At 43.8% G+C, this 6000-nt stretch overlaps 1 protein-coding gene across 6 annotated transcripts in view; it reads left to right on the top strand.

Annotated features, from left to right (window-relative positions):
• Window positions 1–6000, top strand: part of LOC143280090 (ras-related protein Rab-13-like) — a 57865-nt gene that overhangs the window by 39664 nt on the left and 12201 nt on the right. The gene's annotated exons all lie outside the window — the stretch shown is intronic.

Raw genomic sequence — 6000 nt, 5'->3', positions numbered from 1 at the left:
GTAGGTGATGTCAGACTAAAGCGATGTTCCTTTTCTTGATGTGATCTCACTTCAGCTGCAGTGAGAGCAGCTTTTGGGTACCGTTGGAAACATAGAAGTAATTGCTCGTGGAAATAGGAGTAGGTTTCTAGGTCCAGTTTTAGAGGGTGACGCACGTGTAAATGTCAGACTGTATCAGGGTTAGTCTTCCACAGCTAGAGGAATGCTCTCTCTCTCTCTCTCTCTCTCTCTCTGTGTGTGTGTGTGTGTGTGTGTGTCTCATTTGTGGTTTTTTGTGGTTTTTTGTTGGATTTTTTTGTTGGTTTTTTTTTTGGGGGGGGGGGGGGAGTGGGGTGTGTATCTGGAATAAATGTTGAAGACACTGATACTATTATTACAAGTTATTTTATTTATTTATTTATTACAAATAAAGCGGTTTATATATCATACTCGATTCCCATGATTCCAGACTTACTTCCGTGCGTATATTATCACAGGATAGGGTACACGATTCGTGTTCGTGACATCTTTTATTGTGAACATATTAATACACATTTTCCAAGATAAATGTGTATGGATATTTGGTAGTGTTTTGTCACAGATATGATTGTGAACATAAATAGCTACTTCCAAGCCGTTCTGACAAACCGGAAGACGTGGACCCGTGGTCTGCAGAACTATAACAGAAGAGACTCACTGCACTGGCTGGTTGATATGAATGACAATGATGATGGAAAAGAAGGGGGGGGGGGAGAGAAATAATAAAACTGATGATGGAAGAGACACGACGCTAACGGAGACCTGGTCGTTTTCAGGTTCCACGTCACCTCACACGCACGCTTGTGTTCACTTACGGACAGGCTCAAGTGCACTGTTAATAGAAACCATAATTCTTGTCGGCAGACACAGTCACGCTCACACTTGCAAACGCTCGGAAATACAGACGGTATGCGCACACGCGCGTACAAGCGCATGCCTGTACTGGCAAACATACCTGTGCCAGCTCTGTCGGGGGCAATGCTCGGATGTCGCTAATGGTCCACTTTGTCTCCCTTTGTCACTCAGTGATTACTCTGCGTGTGGCATGCGGCACGTGTGTGTGTGTGTGTGTGTGTGTGTGTGTGTGTGTGTGTTTGTGTGTGTGACCGAGTATAAGTGCGTGACTGATGTAGGTGAAAGGAAGGTTTAAAATAGAATGCTTTCCCTTTCCCTTCTGTGCTTATTTATCAGTGGTTTTCGATATTTTTACTATTAAAACGTCAGAACGTGTTTAATGCGTGATAATAACTGATAAACAGATCAACAGTGTAATGACATCTAACAATGCAGTGACAAGATTGGGGGAATATTCCGTTGTTGTTAATCAATACATGTTCGAGATGGCATGCATGTAACCAAACAGTACGGGTTTGTTTGGGTTTTTCGTCAACACGTAAAACGATGTTCTGTACTCTTGAGCACAGAAAATCGTCAGAAAAACGCATCCAAAGTGTTCTACAAAACCACCATTTCTTCACGTCTTCCACCTCTTTACAGGAAGTTATAGTCGGTAGTCTTTGCTTCAGACTCAGACTGTCCGGCCGTTGGTGAGACTGAGATGCCGCTGCAAAGGTCTGCGAGTGAGTGTATATATACTTCATTTCCGTGGAAAGCTGGTTTGATTATCAACACTGTCGCAGTGGCGATAGCCAGTTTGTGCATTAACGTGCAGCAGCCAGCTGCCTGGCGTTCCCCCTGATTGAAGAACGGGTATTGCTTGTTCTCACCTTCACCTTCACACACCCTGTACTGAGGAAAGAGGCACAAACGGTGGTCGGCTGTCGGTTGCTTCGATCAGGGAGTTAATTGTCAGGTCTGCTGCTGCTGCTGCTGCTGCTGCTGGTGTTACACACGTTTTTGCACATGTCCAACGTCGTGACTTAAGTCTGCGATGGAATGCGGGGGATTCAGAAGGTGGTACGTATTATATCGCAGCTTGAAGCTTTGTGATAATGGTGTGTGTGTTTGTGTGTGTGCTTGTGTGCGCGTGCGTGTGTGTGTGTGCGTGTGTGTGTGTGCGTGTGTGTGTGTGTGTGTGTGCGTGCGTGCGCGCGCGCATGTGCGTTCGTCACGGTGATTGAGAGAGGCAAACAGACAGACAGGATGCTACGACGGTCTTACTGACTTTGACTTAGATTTACCTTCATAGAGAAAGAGATACAAAAATAGATCTTTTAAAAATGTGTTCCTTTGAATATGGCAAGTGCAATGTTCTCGTGCCGTCAGTACATTCCGAGGACAAAATACACTATGAAAGAGGGGGGGAGGGGGAGTTTTAACTGGCCATCTCTTTTTCAGCACTGTACGGTTTCAGTTTCTAGGATGTGTCAAAGTGTAGTGCGGACGGGTTCATATAAACTACTCGGCATCTGCTGTTTGAAAAAAACAACAGATGCCTGACCTTTGTTGGCATAAATCCAACACGCTGGCCTTTACCATACAAAGAAAATAACCACCGAAAAAGAAAGAAAGAAAAGCAAAGACGTGAAAGAAACTGAACAAAGAACAGAAAGAAAATAGTTTAAAAATAGATAGAAAAGTCAAGATTTGAAAATAATCTTCGGACTTGGCCGAAGCAGCTTGGTCCAAGATAAATAACAGCAACGTGAGTTATCGCAGCAGTCCAGTTGAAAAGTTTTTAGTCGGGTCTTCACTGTTTATTTTCACTCCCTCCTCCCTGTCTCAGTCTGGTTTGCCGCGCCATGTTTTCAGCTACTCGTGCTGACATAAAGTGCGGCTGCTCCCCAAATAAACCGTACTAGCTCAAAGAGCTTTCGATGTTTGGTAAGGGTGCAGCTGTTCTCAAACTGAACGACCTGCAAGTGACCCATCAAACTGCTTCGCAATCATGTGATTATCGGCTCGCCTGGAGAGAGAGAGAGAACAAGCAGGCAGTTGGCAAAATTTTTGGTAAATAGTGATAGACGACACGGTAAAGAGACACAGACAACAGTTTGATGACAAGGCCACCGGCCCATACATAGCCGCTGAAAACGAGATGGAAGTTGAGGACGGGGGGTAGTGGTGGGGTTGGGGGGCGGGGGGGGGGGGCAAGAATAGAGCGAGAAAGGGAGAGAAAGATTACAACTGAAATAAATGCACAGGCAGAGAGTTGGAGTGCAGAGACATACGTCAGACACATAAACAGGAAAATAAGAGACAGATAAACAAGCAACGGAGAAGTGTAGAGACAGACAAACGAAAAGGAAGAGGGAAAGGCGGGTGCAGACAAGACAAGACAAGACAAAATTCTTTATTTTCGAGAATCATAGATAAGCACTGGCGCTGTTTTGACTCACTTGTGTAAACAAAGTGAGTATGTTTTAACCCGGTGTTCAGTTGTCTGTGTGTGTGTGTCTGTGTGTCCGTGGTAAACTTTAACATTGACATTTTCTCTGCAAATGCTTTGTCAGTTGACACCAAATTAGGCATAAAAATAGGAAAAATTCAGTTCTTTCCAGTCACCTTGTTTAAAACAATATTGCACCTGTGGGATGGGCACAAAAAATAAAAAATGAAGCCTAATTATATGCAAACTGCATTTACTTTGTATTATATTTTTTGTATTCTCTAAACTTGGAACTTTGATCTGATATTCTGACCCAACAACAAGAGCAGTCTTTATTATCATTTTTTGTTCAAACAGGAACTTCTTTTGCTAAGCATGGAAGTTTTATTTATTTTGCAAACGTTTTGGTGCAGATAGTAAAAAAAGGGAAATTACTCTGTAATTAATGCTAGGGGAGTTAATTGGCTTTAAACTGATCTTTCTCATCTTAAACATTACATTTTGAAATTATACTCAATACATAAAAACCTTGGAATTTTTTTTTTTTTTTTTTTTAAGTGTATCACAAGTGAGTCTTGAAGGCCTTGCCTCTCTTGTTTTTCATCCAGTCCCCGCTCTGAAACAGGGTCTACACTACACAATACTACATTATATATGTCATTGCATGCACTGCACAACTGATGCTACTTAAAAGTCATAACATGCGTTCACAATACTACATAAAGGCTTAAGCATGGTGATCATAACACACACACACACACACACACACACACACACACAAGCATGGTATTAATAACTACATAGGAAAAAAAACATAGAGAACACACTCTCTCTCTCTCTCTCTCTCTCTCTCTCTCTCTCTCTCTCTTACGCACACTTACACACATATAAGCATACATCGTATATGTTATCAAATACTATAGTAATGTAAATATGAAACAATAAGTCTAAAAGAGATGCACATAGCAAGAACAGAGAGAAAGAGAAACCCGGAGAGAGAAATAGAGAGAGCTTCTAGAGAGAGAGGGGGGGAGTGTGTGTGTGGGGGGGGCGGGGGGTCAGGCATACAGAGAGAGAGACAAGAGATAGATAACAGAGAAGAAAACAGAGATACAGAGAAAAGACACGACCGGTACCCAAAGATCATGCTTATAACTTTCCGTATGGCTCTCATAGGTATACCTACATCAAACCCAAAACAGTTCCACAGCAACATTTCGGTTTCGAATTCGAATTACTCGGGGCTAGCGAGAGAGCTCTAGAGAGAGAGGGGGGAGTGTGTGTGTGTGTGGGGGGGGGGGGGGGGGGGGTCAGGCATACAGAGAGAGAGACAAGAGATAGATCACAGAGAAGAAGATAGAGATACAGAGAAAAGACACGACCGGTACCCAAAGATCATGCTTACAACTTTCCGGCCGTATGGCTCTCTTAGGTGTAGCTCCATCGAACCAAAAACAGTTCCACAGCAACATTTGTGAAGAATTCGCATTAGGCCTACTCGGAGCTAGCGCGAGTATTCTGTGAAGGTAACTCGGTGCGTGTGTCTAATTAATTATGGGGGAAGGGGAGCACACAATCAGCCTTATGGAGAACACGTTTCCATTAATTAATTGACTGCACGTCAAGTCGTGCCCTGCGACACAGGCGATCACATCAGTCCGGTTAAAGATAAACCTGTGGACGTGAATCGGGCTTGCCGGCGCGCATGAAGCGTTTGTTTCACCAGCCTTCTTCTTCCACTCCTCCCTCTTCTCTCATACGTTGTCATCATCATCATCATCATCACCATCACAATCATCATCATCATCATCATCATCATCATCATCATCATGTCCACTGGATACGCAGTTAAGTGATAATAATTATGATCATTAAACGCCTCCTCCTCCTTATAGGCGTTACAAAGTGATTGAACAACGGCCACGCGTTTGAATAGCTAACGCTTCTCAGTTACGCATGGAAACAAATAAACAGCTCAGTTTTGGATTTCAGCACAGTCGGGGTATCACCGTACTCCACCTGATCAGCAGTTACGATTATAAATATTGACACACGCGCGTGCGCGCGCACACACACACACACACACACACACACACACACACACACACACACACAGCTATAATATATACTTTAACGCAACACAACACAATAAAACAATGATATATAATACACAGCACACCACTTTCACATCCGACCTTTCTTTCCCCACCTTGTGTCTGAGGCAGTCTATCCGGTTGGCAGCGAGAGAGGTCACTGGGGCATTGGGCCCTATCTTGTTACCAGAGCACACAGAGAGAGGGGTGGGAGGGAGGTGGGCGGGGAGAGGGTGACCTCAGTAACAGCAACAGCTCTACGGTTTAACGATAATATAGCTCGCCACAACGTGCGACATTTATGTTCTTCTGCTATGGTCTGTTTTGTAACAGGATGCATACATACAGAAGGATGTGAACACTCTGCATACATACAGAAGGATGTGAACGCTCTGCATACATACAGAAGGATGTGAACGCTCTGCATACACACAGAAGGATGTGAACGCTCTGCATACACACAGAAGGATGTGAACGCTCTGCATACATACAAAAGGGTGTGAACGCTCTGCATACATACAGAAGGATGTGAACGCTCTGCATACATACAGAAGGATGTGAACGCTCGAGTCCCTTTTTGTGCGTTTTCTCTCTGTCTTA

The sequence above is a fragment of the Babylonia areolata genome, chromosome 3 (genome assembly GCF_041734735.1).
Source record: "Babylonia areolata isolate BAREFJ2019XMU chromosome 3, ASM4173473v1, whole genome shotgun sequence".
Classification (NCBI taxonomy): domain Eukaryota; kingdom Metazoa; phylum Mollusca; class Gastropoda; order Neogastropoda; family Buccinidae; genus Babylonia; species Babylonia areolata.
Note: the sequence above shows the minus strand (reverse complement) of the source record. Positions and strands in the feature narration are given on the sequence as shown.